Source organism: Diadema setosum, chromosome 5 (assembly GCF_964275005.1).
Source record: "Diadema setosum chromosome 5, eeDiaSeto1, whole genome shotgun sequence".
Lineage (NCBI taxonomy): Eukaryota > Metazoa > Echinodermata > Echinoidea > Diadematoida > Diadematidae > Diadema > Diadema setosum.
This window is the reverse complement of record NC_092689.1, coordinates 13,362,995-13,382,248: the sequence shown is the minus strand read 5'-3', so window position 1 is coordinate 13,382,248 and position 19,254 is coordinate 13,362,995. Positions and strand designations below refer to the sequence as shown.

General features: G+C 39.0%; 1 pseudogene; it reads left to right on the top strand.

Annotated features, from left to right (window-relative positions):
• LOC140228525 (uncharacterized) overlaps nt 1-19,254 on the top strand; it is a 333,922-nt pseudogene that overhangs the window by 58,245 nt on the left and 256,423 nt on the right.

Here is a 19,254-nt window from a genome sequence, read left to right as displayed (position 1 = left end):
CCCCTCTCCTTAATTCCAAAGCGAAAAAATATAGCTACAAACGGCAGTTTTGGGACTGTAAAATGTCAAAATTTTCAAGCTCGCTCGCTTCTCTCGCTCGCATTTAATTGCTATGCAATTCTCCTGATGTTGCTGTCAGTAATTGCCAGCAGTTGCGCCCGATGCGCCCCTCCCCTTAATTTCCAAAGCGAAAAAATATACCTAAAAACGGCAGTTTTGGGAACATAAATCGTTCGCTCGCTCGCATTTACTCGTTATGCAATTCTCCTAATGTTGCTGTCAGTAATTGCCAGCAGTTGTGCCCGGTGCGCCCAGGCCCTCTCCTTAATTTCCAAAGCGAAAAAATATAGCTAAAAACGGCAGTTTTGGGACTGTAAAATGTCAAAATTTTCAAGCTTGCTCGCTTCGCTCGCTCGCATTATTTTAATCGTTATGCAATTCTCCTGATGTTGCTGTCAGTAATTGCCAGCAGTTGTGCCCGGTGCGCCCAGGCCCTCACCTTAATTTCCAAAGCGAAAAAATATAGCTAAAACGGCAGTTTTGGGACTGTAAAATGTCAAAATTTTCAAGCTCGCTCGCTTCGCTCGCTCGCATTTAACCGTTATATGCCATTCTCCTGATATTACTGCTAGTAATTGCCAGCAGTTGCACCCGGTACGCCCCCCCCCCCTGAATTTCCAAAGCGAAAAAATATAGCTACAAACGGCAGTTTGGGGACTGTAAAATGTCAAAATTTTCAAGCTCGCTCGCTCCGCTCGCTCGCATTTAATCGTTATGCCATTCTCGTGATGTTACTGCCAGCAACTGCCAGCAGTTGCGCCCGGTGCAACCCCCTTAATTTCCAAAGCAAATATATGTATATATATATACATACATACATACATATATTATTATATATAGCTACAAACGGCAGTTTGGGGACTGTAAAATGTCAAAATTTTCAAGCTCGCTCGCTCCGCTCGCTCGCATTTAATTGTTACGTTATGCAATTCTGATGTTGTTGCCATGAGGTGCCCCCCCCCCCCCCCCAATGTCTTGACCCACGGTACGCCACTGCCTGGCACAGAGTTCACAATTTATAACAAATCACAATGAACAAGGCTGATGAAATGGCAGCCTCACTATAAGAATGCAGGAGTCGCAGGCAGAACAAAAAAGAAAGCATGTATAAATTTGACATAGGCGAGCTTGTTAAGCGCGTGGTATTGTCATGGAATTACATTGCTACATTTCTGAGAAATGTGAGGCTCCTATGTCATCATAATTCTTCAGGTTTTTCAGAGTACTGATTTCTCTGCTCAAGGACCACAATAAAATCCATGGATCTATATATTCATTTCATTGAATTGTTGATTTATGTGCTCCATGATGTGAAATTATGAAAATCGTCTGGAATGCCCCTTTAAACGAATAGGAGTCACGTTGAGTAAAGTGCTTTTCTTGTATTCTGTGATTATCAATTTCTGTGATTATACTGACGTTACGTAATACTTGTTCGTTGTTTTTATACTCCATTGTAGTTCTGACGAAGGCTTCCATGGACAGCAGGTCTGATGAAGGTGACTTCTCTTAAGAGGAGATATTCATAGAGTGAAAACTGCTGCCAGTTCATCTGCAATGATTTAGTTCTTCTCCAATATAATATACCATTTAGCTTCTTGATTATAGTTTACTTGAACCTCTTTGTGCTTTATGAATAAAAAAACAACAACATAATGACATGAATTGATTCGTTTGACGCTCATTGATTCACAATATGCTTATAATGTGTCTATGATTATTGCCTACCAATTAAGTTTTAAGCCACCCTTGAGTGTTTAATGCCATTTTAAGAACGTCATACAAGAGTTGAATTACAATTTTTGGCTATCTCTTTGCTCCTTAATATACAAATGTCACTATTTTGATTGACATCTGTCTAGGGACAAAAAAGTTTATAAAATGCCACAAAAGAAGTATAAGTTATATATTCAATTTAATATTATGATTTAATACAATTCAATTTCATTTCATTTCCAACAACAGTTATACGAAATCAATGGGGCTCATTTCTTTATTGGGAAAATAAAGTGCAAGGAAATACCTTAGTATAATGTGACTTGATTGTATGAAAGAGAAGTTGTTGGAAATGGAGGGGACTGCTGAAAAGCTTAGCTTGTAATTTGCAGCCCCCTCATTAACAGCATCTAATGACAGTATGTACCGAACTAACGAAACTTTGGCAAATAGTTCGGATAAAGAGGAGGACAGACAAAAAAAAAAAAACCCACACAGAACAAAAAAGAAAAAAGAAAAAGAACACATGCGCACAATCGCATACACAAACATACATTAAACGACTCTCTCATTATAAATAAGGATAATATAACCTATACGCTTTTAAATAATAAGTATATTATAATACGTTAATTGAATTGCGACAGCACCAGAGTGACAAAGAACTTATGGATAATGCTCAAGTAGCATTTATCTGTTTGTGTATGATATTTTTTTTAAAATCAAACTATTCCATAACTTTCTTGCTTTCATCGAGGTGACGGTTACAACGTATCATAATAAAATTCATCTGCATCGGAAAACGCATTTGTGTGTTTGTTTGTTCATTGTGATCCCTCTGCCATCTCTCTTGTGTCATCCGGTTTGGAAGCCATTTTTTCATTTAGGTCATGTCACAGTGTAATAACTTTTCTGACATTTCTGACTTTGCTGCCCTCTGCGACCGCAGTGACTTTGGAATAGCGTGACGCGCCTGCATAAACACTGATAAAGATCATGAATCACGAGAATGATACTGCATTTTTGAAGGGTACATCATAGAGAACATGATTGTATTCATAACTATTTATAGCCCCAATATTCCAAACTGTACGATTTGCAATCCATTCATAACTTAAGTAAGATGAAAAAAAAAAAAAAAAACAACACTTTGTTCTAAATCGTATGTTCCGAATTTCAGTTCAGTTTACTCCATTGTATACGTACGCATAGGCGTCAAAATTTTAAGCAATTTCCTAAAATTATGTGTTTCCGTATACAAAATGCCAAAAGAATATATCAAAGGATAAAGAAAAGATGATGACAAAAATGAATTTAATATGGAAATCCTTCTCAGAAATCATTTTGCATGAGCTATCATTCTATTAGTTGCCCTAGGGTATTCATTTTTCGAAATGTCGAAGATGTGTCTACACATCAGTCTGACACCTTCTCCACTTTCTCTCATAGCTTGTTCAGTGCCTGTCTGTGTGTGCGTGAGTTTTTGCTTGTTCATGTACCTAGACGTTAGAGGTATAAAAATATTAGAGAAAAACCACCACTATGGTTTATGTCCGTTACGTCCTGAGTGTGTCAGTATGGATTGGAAAGTATGCTTTACATTAACTGTGCACTTTTATCGAACATTTAATCTCTCGTTCGAATTTCTGGGTATTGATTTTGACTCTCCAGACCTACGTTTATTCCCGCATCTATCGCATCGAAGCACATTGGTGATTGCAATGTAAAGTTTTCATGTGTCTTGTCAGATTCGGAAAATTGAAGGTGAGGTGCAATAATTTGAAAAGATTGTTGTTGTTTTCTTCTGGGGTATTTATAAGGGAAAAGGATAACACAATAAGGCGTTGGTGTACCAAAAACATAACGACAAAGTGAAAGAAGATATACAATATACGGTATATACATCTCTTCAAGAACATCATTGCTTTTTTTCTTCCCTTCTAAAATCCATTTTATGGGGCATTTGGCCAAATGACAAAGCAGCATTATGATAATACATGAAAAAAAAACCTAACCTTCCATGATTGGTAACTGATATAGGGCTTAATGTTGTTGGGACCGGTTCAAAAGGAAATTCTCATTCGAGATTAGAATTAGGCCATCCCACTATATGAAACACTTTAGCTTGGCACTGCAAGGCAGTAACTAACAAGTTTTGAAACAAATAGACAGTCTGATCTGGTGAAACCTGTACCAGGAAGAAAATATCAAACGACTCCAACCGTGACATGAAATCGAGACATACGTTCAATATGCAGTCTTATAAAGTAAAACATCATTATCCCATGCAGCCATTAATCACCCGAAAAGGTGAAATTACAGCTGACAGCAAGAAGTCGTCTTCATGAGGCAACTTTTTTTTTGAGGCAACAATCCTAGGCTTGGACTGTGAAGTATTGTGCAGATTTCGACGTTATAATACATACACTCCTGTTCATGTTGATGTCACGCTCATTTAAACTTCCTCATGCTCCCCAAGAACGAAAAAAAAAAAAATGGATCAAAAAGCTTCATATCAGTAGAAATTCTTTCCCCTTTTGTCATAGATATAGAGACATAGTACAAGCATAGGAAGTGAAAAAGAGAGTGAAAAAACAACAACAACAAAGCTTTGTAGTGTACAGCATCAGTTGACATACAGCATCAGTGAACTATAGCCTATACCTTAAGTTGCAAACTAAGTGAATTTTGATTGTCTTTGGACAGTAAATGTGAATATACTTCTTTGAATTAGAACGAATTATCAATTAGAAATAGAAAAAAAAACCTTTTCTTTTCTTTTAAGATTACTTGATATTCAGTTAAGCTAAATGTACGTTTTCCTTGGAATTTTTACTAAATATTTGAGCGTGCGAATTTAACTGTTCATACATTTGCTAGCATTTCACCGTATTATGTTATATTATGTGCTTACTTGAAGGAGTACTAATAATATTTTCCCTTGAAAAAAAAGCAACAGCAACAGGGTATGGGTGTCTCTTGAACCCTGCCATTTCGGAGGCAAATTATGCTGCTCAGTTTTAAGAAGAACAAAAGTATTCAAAACCATATACACATGACATTTTTTATTTCAGTCCTTGGTATCCCTGCATGTATTTTCAATGTTTTACAATATTTATGCCAGTGAAAATTAGCAATCTCGTCAGGAAAGAGTAAAGTTGGCTTTCATGATGATACACTATAATGTCTAAGTTAGGCGCCCCCTCTGGATAAGGTACTGGTGTGACATCACACCGAACAGACAAAAGACTTATTCCCATTCCACTCTCTCGATCATTGCTTAATTATAATGTTTTTGTTTTATTGATGTAAAATTGTTCAGCTAATGCTTTAACATTGAATGCAAAATGTAAGTGGTTGCTAGATGAAGCAAATGGTTACAGATTGCAACTGATTGACAAGTTGCCCTACACTGACGTTAATAAGCACCAAATCAATCTCGGTTTAGTAGTAGCCACGATGAAAAATTATGGGCACATGATACTCCTGATCACCGGACAAGTGTCTTATCCACTAGACCATCGAGCCTCCTCCCGACACCCAGTGCTGGTTCTAATCCTTATAGCATGCAACGAGTACTGCATAATTATTATCACTCAAATTAGTGAACTTCTTGCGTCGAGTTCTTTTTATTGCAGTCGGACAAAATGCTTCATGAAATGCCCCCCTGATTGAAAAAATTTCCCAACATTGACGGAAGTAAACACCGAATTAATCAATGTTTAGTAGTAGCCATAATAACTGATGATAAAAAATCAAACGCGAAAGACACTAATTTGGTGCATAATTATTTCCGTCGATGTAGGACAATATTATTTTTCAATTACATGTAGTTCAATTTCGTTGATCCGGAAGAATAAGATTCTTAAATCTGAAGGTTTAATCATAATAATGTACCTTCCTTCCAATCAAGGATAAACAAACCTTCGGATTAAGGAAACCTTTTTTTTCTTTTTTTTTTTAATTTTAGAATTAACGAACTTTGGAAATAACGAACCGAGTTCCATTTTCGGAATTACGAACCTGCGGAAGAACGATCCCTTTTATCAATCTTAGGATTAACGAACGTCCTAATAAAGATAGACGGAATAAGAAACCTTGTTTCATTTTCGGATTAACGAACCTTCTAAAAAATGAACATCAATCGAAGTAAAAGTGCCCATTATATTGTGGAACCTGTGGGTTTGGAGAGGAAATTGAAATCGGTTTGGCTAAATCGCCTTGTGTTATACCTGCCCTTAATACGGCTTGGCAATGAGGGTTGCTTCCTGATAGGTCATGCCACGGAAAAGGCATCTTTAATGACATTTAATCGCATCGAATCACATCATTGTAATCTTCCATTTAGCTTTGCGAGGCCATTTCCTCGAGTGCAACAAGACAAACAACCAAAATGCAGACTGTGGTCCTTACCGATTTATGATTTTGATGTGCTGTTATCTGATTGAAAAAAAGAAAGAAAGAAAAGAGTACATTGTCTGTACACCATGCTGCATCGTCTTTGTTTGATACTGTTGTTTTCAATTATGAAAAGCATGATTCAGACAACGTGCAAGTTCAGATTTCAACTAATAAATCAATCGGCTGCACCAAGACTCAGGTAGCATCCTCTCGCCTTACGTTCATTATGATAAGCATCAAATCAATAGATAATACTGCATGGTTCATTTCACAAGTGGTAACAGAAAGCAGCCTAGTTCACACTTTGTAATTTAGTTCTTTAACACATTTATTATAGTCTCATGATTTCATAATACATGCCTAAATACATACCCACATAAACATACTCACACACACACACACACACACTTTTGTATGCCTGATATAAATATTTTTGAAATACATTACAATTTACTAATGTAAAAGAATGGTTAAAAAGAATGGAAAGGGTTGTATATTTTTACTTGTGGTTATAATTTTTTTCTCCCAAAATGAGTAATGTGGCCTTCATAGGCCCTATACATGGATGGCGGAACGTTATAGACGTGGGGCGCTGACCACCAAAGCGGGGGATTTCAACAGAACCTCTCCCTTCCCCCTTCACATACACACACACACACAAAAACCCCCTGCAGAACGTCTCCGACTCCCCCCCCCCCCCGTCTAGTTCTGCACCCTTTTTATCGATTCTTTTTTCGCCGACTATACGCGTTAATCCGACTGAGGGCGAGATCCCGAGAACTGCGCAACCGAGAAAGTTCTCGGGATCGCGCCCTCACTCGGATTAACGCGTATAGTCGGCGAAAAAAGAATCGATAAAAAGGGTCCAGAACTAGACTACCCCCCCCCCCCCCCCCAACTCATTAATCTAGTTCCACAGTACATGGTTATTCTTTAATTCATGCATGATAATGATTATATGCTGCCTTTTTATTACACTTTGTTCCCGGCGCCCAAGGCAATCACGTTTCAGGCCAACATGGACAAAACGGGATGGAAGTGAGACTACGCAGTGGAATGAGGTGGACAAACATGACAGGCAGTGATTGCCGTGTCAAATAGATTGCATTTCTAAACTGCAGTCTCGGTGCTGATGAGAAAGCTTGTAGGCCCTAATAAAATGGGGTGACCGCAGCAAAGTGTGACAGCACATGATATGCCGTGACAAAACTTGCAGACAGTCCGTAGTGGGACGCGACGGAAATTATTGTGCAGTCTAGCCTGAACAGATGCTGCGCATTAAGAACGGTGTCTGATAGCTTACATGTTCACCGAAGGGAGGGCTGGAACAAACGATACAGTCGTATTAAAATACGGAGGGGGAAAACAGGAGAATATCCCATCTAACCACAGCGCATTACGTTACGGGCAAACGGGGCTGCCATGGCAGCTGGGAACATGGTGTAAACACAGCATTAGATTTTTCTTTTTTCCGCTTTGCTATCAACGATACCATTCTAAAGAGCCGAGGGATTTCCCATGATTTCTATTGGTATCTGAACACGCGAAAGGCATCTCTATGCTTCCGATCTGAAATAGGGAATGATAGCCCGTGCTATTCGGCAGGTGTGATAGTTATGTTTTTCCCTAATGCCTTCTTTCTTCTCATTAGTCAACTCTTTGTTTCTTATTTTCCTTCCACGTTGGACTGAATTTCTGTTTTCTGTTAATGAATTTTGAAACGAATCCAAAATTTTGAATACCACTTCCCGAGTTAAAAATTATTTTTGCAAATATTTTTCTCCATTACTGGTTTTTAAAATGTTATAGTGATTATATTAAGTGATTGTGTAAGAAACACCGTTTTGGTTGATTTCACTGAAAAAAATATATCGCAGCGCTCTGATTTTGTAATTTGTTTTAGATTCTCTAGACTTTATCATTTTTTTTTTGTGTGTGTGTGATTAAAGTCTGAACCTCTTTCTTAAATACCAAATGAATAAGGTTATAGAAGAAAAACTGAAGCAGTAAATATACAAACACACACACAGGTAATGTGTCATTCTTTCACATACTTTTTTGTATGATATAAATGTTGCTGTTTGAAAAGCATTGATATCATGCAATTTGAGAACTTTTAACTGATGAAATAAGAGATCAGTATAAGATGGAATTCATACAAATTCTCACAGCCTTTTTTCAATTTGATTTGATTTGATTTAATCTCTGCATGACATCACTTTACAAGTCATTATTTCACCAATGTCATTTTTTTTTTGCGAAAAAAATTGTTCAGTTTTGTTTTGTAGCGATTTCTTTATAATTTCATGAGATTGTAGAATATCAGACAAGCAACAGCAAAGTATCAAGCATCCAAATATATTTTTGATTCAATAGATCTTTTCCCTGCAAAATATTTGTTTTTCTTTAGGCAATTGTGAAGATATATTAGCTATAGGAATTTTAACTAAAATAATTACCATGTAAATTACTCCAAATACTTTCAGTATAATTCATTTCACACAATTCTCACCTGATTCTCATCTCTCGAATCATAATCATCACGATCAGCATTAATTCCCCAGAAAAGAACGGCAAACATAGTACATAAAGCAAACACAAAATGAATGGTAACACGAATTCTGTGATGAAGTCGAAAAGACTGCAGAATTACTGTAACTAACTGGCTTCGGTACGAACCCTGTAGGGGCATTCTTTGGAATAAACGTCGAAATACAATTGCATAAAAAGGAAACCATATGAATACTAGTTGCTTCAATGTTTTGAATCTCCTATAGTCACATAAGCATGAGTTCGAAGATTACATAGATTAGATGAATGCAGAGTTACCGGATGATGATACCTCTCGGTAAAGTTTTGCGCATGCGGAATACACGTCAAATAGGGACGCTGATGACGACAAAACAGCACAAAACCAAACAGGGACGCATGCGCGCAGCAACCAGGAGGACGTCTCAACATGGAATTTTGTACGCTGAAGTGACATGATGTGGAAATCCGTGTCCCTTTATATTGAGATCGAAGCCTGGCATAAATCAAAAATAATCTTGTCAACTTCATTCGTGTAGGGCAAGTCTGCGCTAACAGACGGCATGGAATTGCTAACCCTCCTCGTGATTTCACTGTGCTCCGTAACATCCGCAACCAGTGGTAAGTTTGATCTACGTGTGCCTCCGCATGCCCACAATCTACATCAAAATAGGCAAAAAAGAAATTCTATACCATAGAATAAGATACACTAGAGTTCATACCTATGACTGTTCATAGGCAATGATTATGTATTGACGGATATCTAGCAAAGGCTATTACAAACTTATAGGTCGATAAATGGTGTTGGCGGTTGTAAAGCTGGTGAAAATGCTAGTGCAAGTGCAAGTGATAATTGTTATTTCTGGTTAAGTGGTTAAAAGCGAATTGTTTTCTAGCGACACTACTTATACTATCTTCTACAGTATTCCATCTAGGCTGTTGTCGGGTTCATTATTGTAATATCAAGCTGGATTTCAATATTTGGATGGAGGTCTATTAACTAAATAACCGATTATATATATACATGTATATATATATACATATATTATATATATGTTATATATATATATATATATATATATATATATACATTGATTGATTGATTGATTGATTGCGGATGGGGGGGGGGAGCTTTTTGATAATAATGTTCTCTTCTTCACAGACATTTTGTTGTTTTGTTCACATGAATTTTCTCTTTCAACATGTTGCCCTTATAGGCTAATTTCTAATGAAATATCTGTATTAGTGTCTTGGCATTTTCATAATCTAGATTGTATGAGGAATGTGGACTCTGATGAGCTTGGGTTTTTTTTTTTTTGTTACATTAACCTTTTGTGTCGTCTGAAAGAGAAATTACGAATTACAGTTTAGAGTTATCACGGCTCATCTTAGTTGTCTGTAAAGGCCCGCGGAAGGCCAGTATGTTTCACTCTCGTTGGTGTGTCCGCCTGTGACTGCCGAAAATGGAGGCGTACATGCGATTGCAAGCAGGACATGAATTTCACTTGGTAGAACACAGGTAATTGCAGCTTAAATTGAAGTCTCTCTGGAGCACCTAAAAGGCGTTGGCGGCGGTTATTTTCAAAGGAAATCTCTGCCTGCGTTGACTGGGACCGTCAGTGATTTCTATCAGCGGCACAGCTAGCAGTCTGAAGATCCGCCCATTTGAGGAAACCCTTGAGTTTGAGCTTGTCCGGAAACCGCTTCCTTGGAAATCCTTGCTTGCGACTACCATATTGTGTATAAGCTCGTTGTAACAGAGCAATCGAGGGATCGAGTCTTCCATGCAGATGACGTGGCCAGACGACTGAAGCTGATCTCTGAAGATTTGGGCTTCGATGCTTGTTCTCCTGGCTCTGTCCAGAACATCTTGATTTGTGGTGCGATCTTGCCGGCATAATGCATGATGGCTATACTGTTCTCGGTGTGTTTCTTTTTTTGATAATAATCTGTATGTCTGCTGCACATTGTCCGTGTTTTGCAGTCGAATAGCAGCGATGAGAGGACTACTGAGTTGTGCACCTTCAGTATGGCTGACTGGCAAACGTTCTTGTGCTGTAAGACTTTCACAGGTGGTCAAGTAACAGCCTGGCCCCGTGTATATATCCTTGATATACGATTTCGATGTTCATAGTACCGTCATTGGAAATTGTACTACCCAAGTATAAGAAGCCGTTTACATTCTTCAGCTGTATGCCACTGACAGGCTCAGTGATGTTTGGCTGGCAGAGAGCACTCCTTGGTGCGGGCTGAACAAAGACTTCTGTCTTCAGGAGACTAATTGTCAGGCCAAGCATCTTGTGTACATGCTTCGGAATGTTCGCGATAGCCTTTAAACGGTTCTCTACGTGCGTCATCAGAGCACAATAATGCATAAACATGTAACTTATAGAATGAACCTCTTCAGCACCTGTTCTTTTTTTTTTTTTTCTTTGCAGCAAGACACCTCAGATCGAACAATGATCCACCTACAGTAATCGGCATCTGATTTAGACAACAAGCTCAAAATATCTGAGAGCTTGGAGGACCACTTGTGTGAAGAAAAAAATTGAAATCACTTACAGCGACCATAGACACCAGGCAGTCACTCGTTGCTTGTTGTGGATGTCCTTAGTTGCACAGAGTTGTCGGAAGCATTTGTTATACAATGTAGTTGCTGTTGTCAGAAATCAACTACCATTCAAGCAGCTTTTGAGAACCTTTGCAAAATGGTGGATTCGCACCAAACCGCCAATCCATCATAAAACTAACAAGAAAAAAAAAAAAACAGTCCGAGAGCACACACCACCACCATTAGCAGTTCATTTCCACCCATATTGTTGTTTCCACCCTATCATATCATCTGCATTATCAAATTCCTTGACCACCACATTAATATTCACACACTGTCGACCGTCCCTACCTCCGCCATACTTTCTGGCCACCAGCGCATTGAGCACAATGACACTAAGGGTCGCAAAAGCAAACGCGCCATCTATCGTTCAAGAATGCTACAGAATCAATTAGATATCTACAAAAAAACAAACAAACAAACAACAAATAACAACGACAACGAAGCCCTCGATCCAAGTAATCTGGATGCTTCTAACAATTTAATCATCTGTTCCTTGTATCATCCACTTTCGCTGAAAATGTCATCTAAATCTGCTCATAACTTATTAGCAAACAGACAGACGGACAAACAAGCGAACACCTGCAAAGGCATTACTTCATAAAAAGGTAATACATTTCGAATAAACCTCTAGGCCCGAATTTACGAAGGTGGTACAAATGAAACCATGGTTTAAAACATGGACAAAAACCATGGAGCGCCAAGTGTCGCACGGAATATTTCCTTACGAAATTGGTCTTTCGTCGACAAAATGACCGTTTCGTTGACGAAATTATCATTTCGTGGACGAAATGTTCATTTAGTTAAAAAATGTTGTAATTTCGTTACAAAATAGTTCATCGACGAAAATAAAATGACTTATTTCGCAACGAAATATTCCATGCGACACTTGGCGCACCGTGGTTTTTGTCCATGGTTTGTGGTTTCATTTGTACCATCTTCGTGAATTCGGGCCCTAGAGTCGATGGGATATTCGTGCCATAATACAATATGTGCGTGTGATTTGCTTTGATATTAACAGGAAAACCCTGGATCAGTAACGGTATTCCTTAAACGTGCTTTAAACAATCCAGCATTCTAACGCAGTGGCGTATCTAGGGAAAACGGCGCCAGGGGCAAGCGCGAAAATTGGGCCCTTAATTTCTGAAAAAGTGTTCAACCCCAACCCCGTCCCGGTATAGGGTCTTTGAAAAAAGGTCCCCATGATATGCTTTTTCAAGCATTTAAAAGGAGTATTTTGAGGGTTATCTAAATATAGTAAATTTAGATAAATTTTGGCGAGCGAGCGCAATGAGCGAGCCGAAAATTTTTGTATTTCAACTTACAAAATATGGAATTCTTGTCATTTTTTGGTTATTAAATCATATAATTCTAATCAAGATATAGTGACGGCCTTATAGATAACGATTTATACCAACAAACTGAGGACTTGAAAAATACTCTTAATTAGTACGAGCAAGTGAGCCGAAATTTGTATATTTCCGCGTCATCATTACGTTTTGTTCTTATCTTGTTTGATTTGGGATTTTGTGCCCCCCCCCCCCCGTACGTTCGAAACCGTTGGCGTCCTCTTTTGATCCATTCGGCGATCGCTTCAGAACGAAAGAAATGCAGCCGCTGCTCTGTGTAACATTTTGCTAAATATAAAATGACATGTGTGAACACAATAGACATTGTCATTTTGTCTGCGTCATCATCACGTTTTGTTCCTCTTCGTTTTCTTTTACATAAGGTTTGGCGAGCGAGCGCAGCGAGCGAGCCGAACATTTTTGAATTTCAAGCTATACAAAATATGCAATTCTTGTCATTTTCTTTTATTATTAAATCTTACAACTCCATAGTCAAGATATAGTGACGCCTTATACAGAAGATAATGGTTTATACCAACAAACTGAGGCCTTAAAAATACTCTAAATTAGTACGCGCGAGTGAACCGAAATTTGTATATTTCCGCGCCATCATCACGTTCTGTTCTTTTTGGCGAGCGACCGCAGCGAGCGAGCCGAAAAATTTGTATTTCACCTTACAAAACATGGAATTCTTGTCATTTCTTCAAATCAAGATATAGTGACGGCCTTATAGATAACGATTTATACCAACAAACTGGGGACTTCAAAAAATACTTTAAATTAGAACGAGCGAGTGAGCCGAAATTTGAATATTTCCGCGTCATCATTACGTTTTGTTCTTATCTTGTTTGAATTGGTTTTTTTTGGTGCCCCCCCCCCCCCGCTTCAGAACGAAAGAAATTTCTAAATATGAAAAGACATGCAAGAACACAATAGACATTGTCATTTTGTCCATGTCATCTTTTTTTTTTCTTCTTTTTTTTTTCATAATAAATTTTGGCGAGCGAGCGCAGCGAGAGAGCCTAAAATTTTTGTATTTCAGCTTACAAAACAGGGAATTCTTGTGTGAACACAATAAACATTGTCATTTCTTTTTTCTTCTTTTTTTTTTCTTTTTTCCACATTTTTTTCGTTTTTTGGCGCCCCCGGGGAGTGGCGTCCGGGGCACGTGCCCCCCTTGCCCCCCCCCCCCCCCCATACGCCACTGTTCAAACGGGAGATGGCGCTAACATCTTCTAATTCCAGTGTGAGTTGGGTATACTACTAGAACTGTTTCCTAAATCAGGCATTTCAGGAAACATCTTGTTTTTAAATTTGAAGCAGGAAGACATGAAATTCATTAAGCCTTATGATCACTTGGCACGCAGAGGAGCATGATGCATCCACCTCCTGACATTCTTTTAGTATTATTTTGTAAATGCAATGAAATCCCAGTTAGACAATTTTCAACTCGGACATTCTTGATTGTTTTTTCTCGTCTTTTTAAAGTGTTACAAATAAGCCTAAATATATTCAAACAAATGAATGGACCAAACCATTCGGTAAAGTCGTTGCAAGTACAAGAACTGTATTTTAGATGCAAACACAATACTGCTGTATAGACGTTTGAGGAATTTCACTAGGTGCGGAAACAAATTTCTTGGGATCATATATTTTTGAATACGCCATAAAAATTGAACCCAATTGTTTTTTTTTTTTTTCTAATCGCTTTAGTATGGTTTTGTAATTCTTACCTTCAGGCTTAGTAACAATTAGATATAAAGTATGCAAAAATGAAGATACTAGTTAGAAACGTGATAATTCCGTAATGGAAAATTCCGTAACATCAGCGTCCAACACTATCCTTAATATCATAACATTATATGAAAGAGACATTGCATAATATGATGATAATAGTAAGACAGGGAGAAAGCAATACAGGGTACATATGCAGCCTGCCTAGATTGGGCCGAAAGTGATTACGCCCCTATCATATCTTTGTATTACTTGCTTGTCGCAATTTTGCTTTTTTTTATAATCAAATCTGTATTTAGTTCGCATTGTTGGTGGCAGCTCCTCACGTGAAGGGCGAGTGGAGGTTCTGATGAACGGCGTATGGGGAACTGTGTGCGATGATTACTGGGACATGCGCGATGCTGACGTCGTCTGCCGAAGCCTTGGATTTGGAGGTGCTAGGGCGGCACTAAAGGCAGCCACCTTCGGACAAGGCTACGGTTCCATTCTCCTTGATAATGTCCACTGCAGAGGAACAGAAAATAGTATCTTTGACTGTACACACAATGGCGGGGGAAATCACGACTGCTCGCACACAGAGGACGCCGGGGTTATTTGTCTGCAAAATGGTATTTCAAACAGGCACAATTCACGTAAAGCGTTTTACGAGGTTTTTCTCCCCCTACATAATTGAACATAATAAAACTAATGCACAAATGTAACTTGAAAAGGTAATAATAAGTTGTTTGACTGTGGACTCATCAGTCAATTAATTATACATAAGTTTGTTAATCAGTTTATTGTAGCGAAAGCATATTGATACACTCTAGGTCTGTCTGTTCCAATGTAGGCCTATATGTTGGCGCAAAAATCTGTTTAAAATGAGCGATATCGAGTCATGCTCTTTTAGCAACTGTTGCCAAAAATTTGCATGTTTACAGATGTTATTTCATTCAATGCAAATACACCATGCAGTGAATGTTATTGGGTAAATGTAGGCTTGATTTGCAAACTGTATAATGTGTTAGAGCATCGTACTACAGATAGTAACGAGTTTTAATTCAAGATGGGCGAGAGTATTTATTTCAACTTCCTTACGAAAAGAAACAAAGATGCCTATTAAGGAAAAAAAGTAGAAAGCTGCATTGGAAGTAAGTAAATATGCCACTACAAATGCTCACTACAGTGTACATGCGTTTGTTTTCGTTTTGCTTTGTATCTGTACATGCAGTTCGTCTTGTTGATGGCGGTTCGTTCTATGAAGGTAGAGTTGAGGTGCAAGTGGGAGGTGTCTGGGGAACCGTGTGCGACGACTCATGGGACATCACTGACGCCAACGTTGTCTGCAACAGCCTTGGGTTCCCAGGGGCTTCGGAGGCCTTCCACACTGCCACGTTCGGTGAAGGCCATGGACCAATTGTCCTCGACAATGTCGAGTGCAGAGGATTTGAATCTAGCCTTTTGAACTGTCCTCATGCAGGAACCTGGGTGCATAACTGTGCACATCGAGAAGATGCAGGGGTCAGGTGTAATGTTAACGGTAATATCACATTTTTTTTTTTTTTAACTGAAGAATTTTTATCAAAGCAGGGACACTAAAACTCCATCATATTTCGAGCAAAGTTTGGAGAATAATTAAAACACAAAACACTGGCAATTTGAGGTCCCTTTCTACGCCTTTACAATCTTAACTTATCTCGCTCGTAGTTTTGAATTTGCGACGGAAATACATAAATCTTTACGGAAACTGAGTACATAAATTAACATTACAATGCACAATAAATGCAGTCATATGTTTGTAAATTAGTTTCAGTATACGAAGAGGATGGAAATATGAAAGAATGCCAAAAAGCAGTGCTTTTCCCCAAAAAGGGAGTACTATACAAAATTCCATTACATAAATTAAGACATAAAAAAGAATGTAAAAGTAAACAAACAACCTGACAAATCATTACACTAAGTCATGCAGAAGAGAAGGAAGAGAGAGAGAGAGGGAGAGAGAGAGAAAGAGAGGGAGAGAGAGGGAAAGAGGGAGAGAGAGGTAGGGATGAAGAAACTAATCAATTATGTGGTGTCAAGATATTGAAAGAACGTAGTCAGGTAGTTAAAGGGTGGTTGACTAAAACTACACAAGAAGCAATGTAATCACGTTCATTACTGTGTTCAAAAAGGAAGACATGAATATACCAACCAGTCAGGCCCAGGCGCAGAAAACTGCGCCTCCCAACTGGCGCAGAAAACTGCTACTTTGGGGTTATCTGCCCGAGCGCCGAGCAAGTGTGCCGGGGCTATACAATCGATGCTCGTAGTTTCTGCGAACAGTCGGTTCCATTGATACCGTCTGTGTGCCAGGCGCTCGTTACTGTTTCCTACATCTCTCTCCCTCCCACCCCCCCCCCCTCCTCCCAGCCTGTTCCACTGATGTGCAGTGCACTACTGTATGCAAGACAGTGAACGTGCTTTAGAATAAAAAACACAATAGTATACCATGTATATTGCACTGTATCACCATCTATCGAAATACGGCATTCGTCATAAGGCATATCACAGAGCCACACGCTCTCACAAACAGACGCCATGCACAAAATAAAGATGTAGCTCTCACCACATTGACCATACCTCGCCCATTCATATTCAAAGAAATAGGCTAGTAAGAATGAAAAGTAGGAGTAATTGTGATTACCTTGCTGTTAAGCTGTTATGCTGCCTTAATTGCAAAATCATCTACAAATAACTCTGATAACTCTGGTAAAACTATGGGATCTCTGGTATAACTCTGTCTCGACCCTCTGGAATCTCATCTAAAACTGCAGCGTAACAGCCTTTCATACCCATCGCATAGCCCCTGCCTCTGTTCTTTGCCCATGGTCATCACAGTTCAACACCAGGGAGGTATAGGCCCGGCCCACAGAGATTAGTCCAGATACTGGACGATTTTAATCGTCCGCATTCCCCTAATCGTCCGCATTCCCCACACTAACACACGCATACACAATCATGCATCTCTAGCACCTCCCTGCGTGCATGCACCCACACAATGCGCCCAACCGCTGATTGCGACACTCCACCAATTGGTACTCCCGAAAAAATATTCAGGAGGGGTGATCTTGTGTAATACAATGTACATACAAGACACCATCAACGTACGTCCGTACGTCACTGCATGTCAGTGCAGGGAGGTGATGCTACGAATACAGTCCAGGAAGTGGACCACACAGAGATGTGAGGCTCGCACTTTCACAAAACGTTCTTTGTTTTAAAGGGTGTGTACAGTTCTGGTCGAGGTGAGGATTTAGCTTTTAACGTTTTGCGAGATATTCAGACACCACTCTATGAGAAGTCAAAGAGCATGCAGTTCTAAAGGGTATCAAAAGTTTATTCGATGAAAATCGGTTTTGAAATGGCTGAGATATCAAAAAACAAGGTGAAACAAAGAGATCCTAATAAAGTTGTGGCATGTCGCCTTTTATTATTAGCACTTTTTTGGATATCTCGGCCATTTGAAAACCAATTTTCATCAAATAAACGTTGAATCCTTCTTAAAATTACATGCTCTTTCATATTTCATAAGAGGCTTTTCATTATCTCACTTAGGAATGTTCAAAACATGAATCCCCACCTCAACCAGTACTGTACATTCCCTTTAAACTGCTGCCCTATGTTTACATAACACTAGTCCACTTCCTGGACTGTATTCGTAGTGTGCCCGCGTGTGTACGGACGTACGTTGATGGTGTCTGTATGTATACACTGTATTACACAATTCACCCCTCCTGATTTTTTTTCGGGAGTACCAATTGGCGAAGTGTCGCAATCAGCGGTTGGGCGCATTGGATGGGAGCCGAGTGTGTGGGGACTGCGGATGATAAAAATCGTCCAGTATCTGGACTAACATAACACCGATAAGAACCCAACCTGCCGGGGAGAGTACCAGGCAGAAGAGAGAGGGGGAAAGAGATGATGTGTTAAGACATGGGAGGTGGCTGTGCTGGGGGAGAGAAAGGAAAGAGTGTCCCTACCAGCTGTTTAAGATAACAATTCTGTTACACCATTCAATTGCCTGTTGCGCAAGGCTAATAAGAAAGCAAACAATTGGTCATTCAAAAACATTTACCTAATTATGTATTCCGACCAGAATTACCCCAGTTGTCATGGTTTTTTTTTTTCCTCTGGAAAAGGATTCCTATGCAAGATTAGGTATTTGGCTTACTACAGATGAAAAATCAGAAAAGTGTCAGGGTTCAAATTTGCTACAAAATTAGTATCGATTTGGTGTCTTCATCACCAAAATTTTCCCCATGACTTTAACACAATGAGCATCGCGTTGCATGATGGGTATTGTCATTATAATATTCATGATAGCAGAATTCGGCTCTTTTCGACAGGTTTTCTGCGCCTGTGCCTGACTGCAACCATATGCCTTATATCAAGTCCTCGGACCAACAAAAAGTCCTCTTTTGCCTCCTCCCCCCCCCCCCAAAAAAAAAAAAAATATATATATATATAATATATCAAAATTACGAATTTCACAAATTATAGGACGCTTGCACACGTTACACGGAAATTACACAAAAATAAGTAAATCAATCATTCATCCTCCAATAAAACAATTGTCCAAAAGCTTATACTTCAAAAACAGGAGTAAGTTTGTGAAAGATATAACTAGCTGAGATTATCATCATCTTGGCGGCATGGTTTGTCGTCATTTCTTTGATACCGGTGTATTACGTTTTGGATCGTAAGTCGTAACAAGAGAATTTCTACACTCATCATAAAACAAATCATAAAACATCCGGGTAAGTCGGAAAGGGTCCGTTGGGGTCACATCCGTTTCGGGTCAGAAATAACAAGGAATGGGGTCAGATATGAACCCAC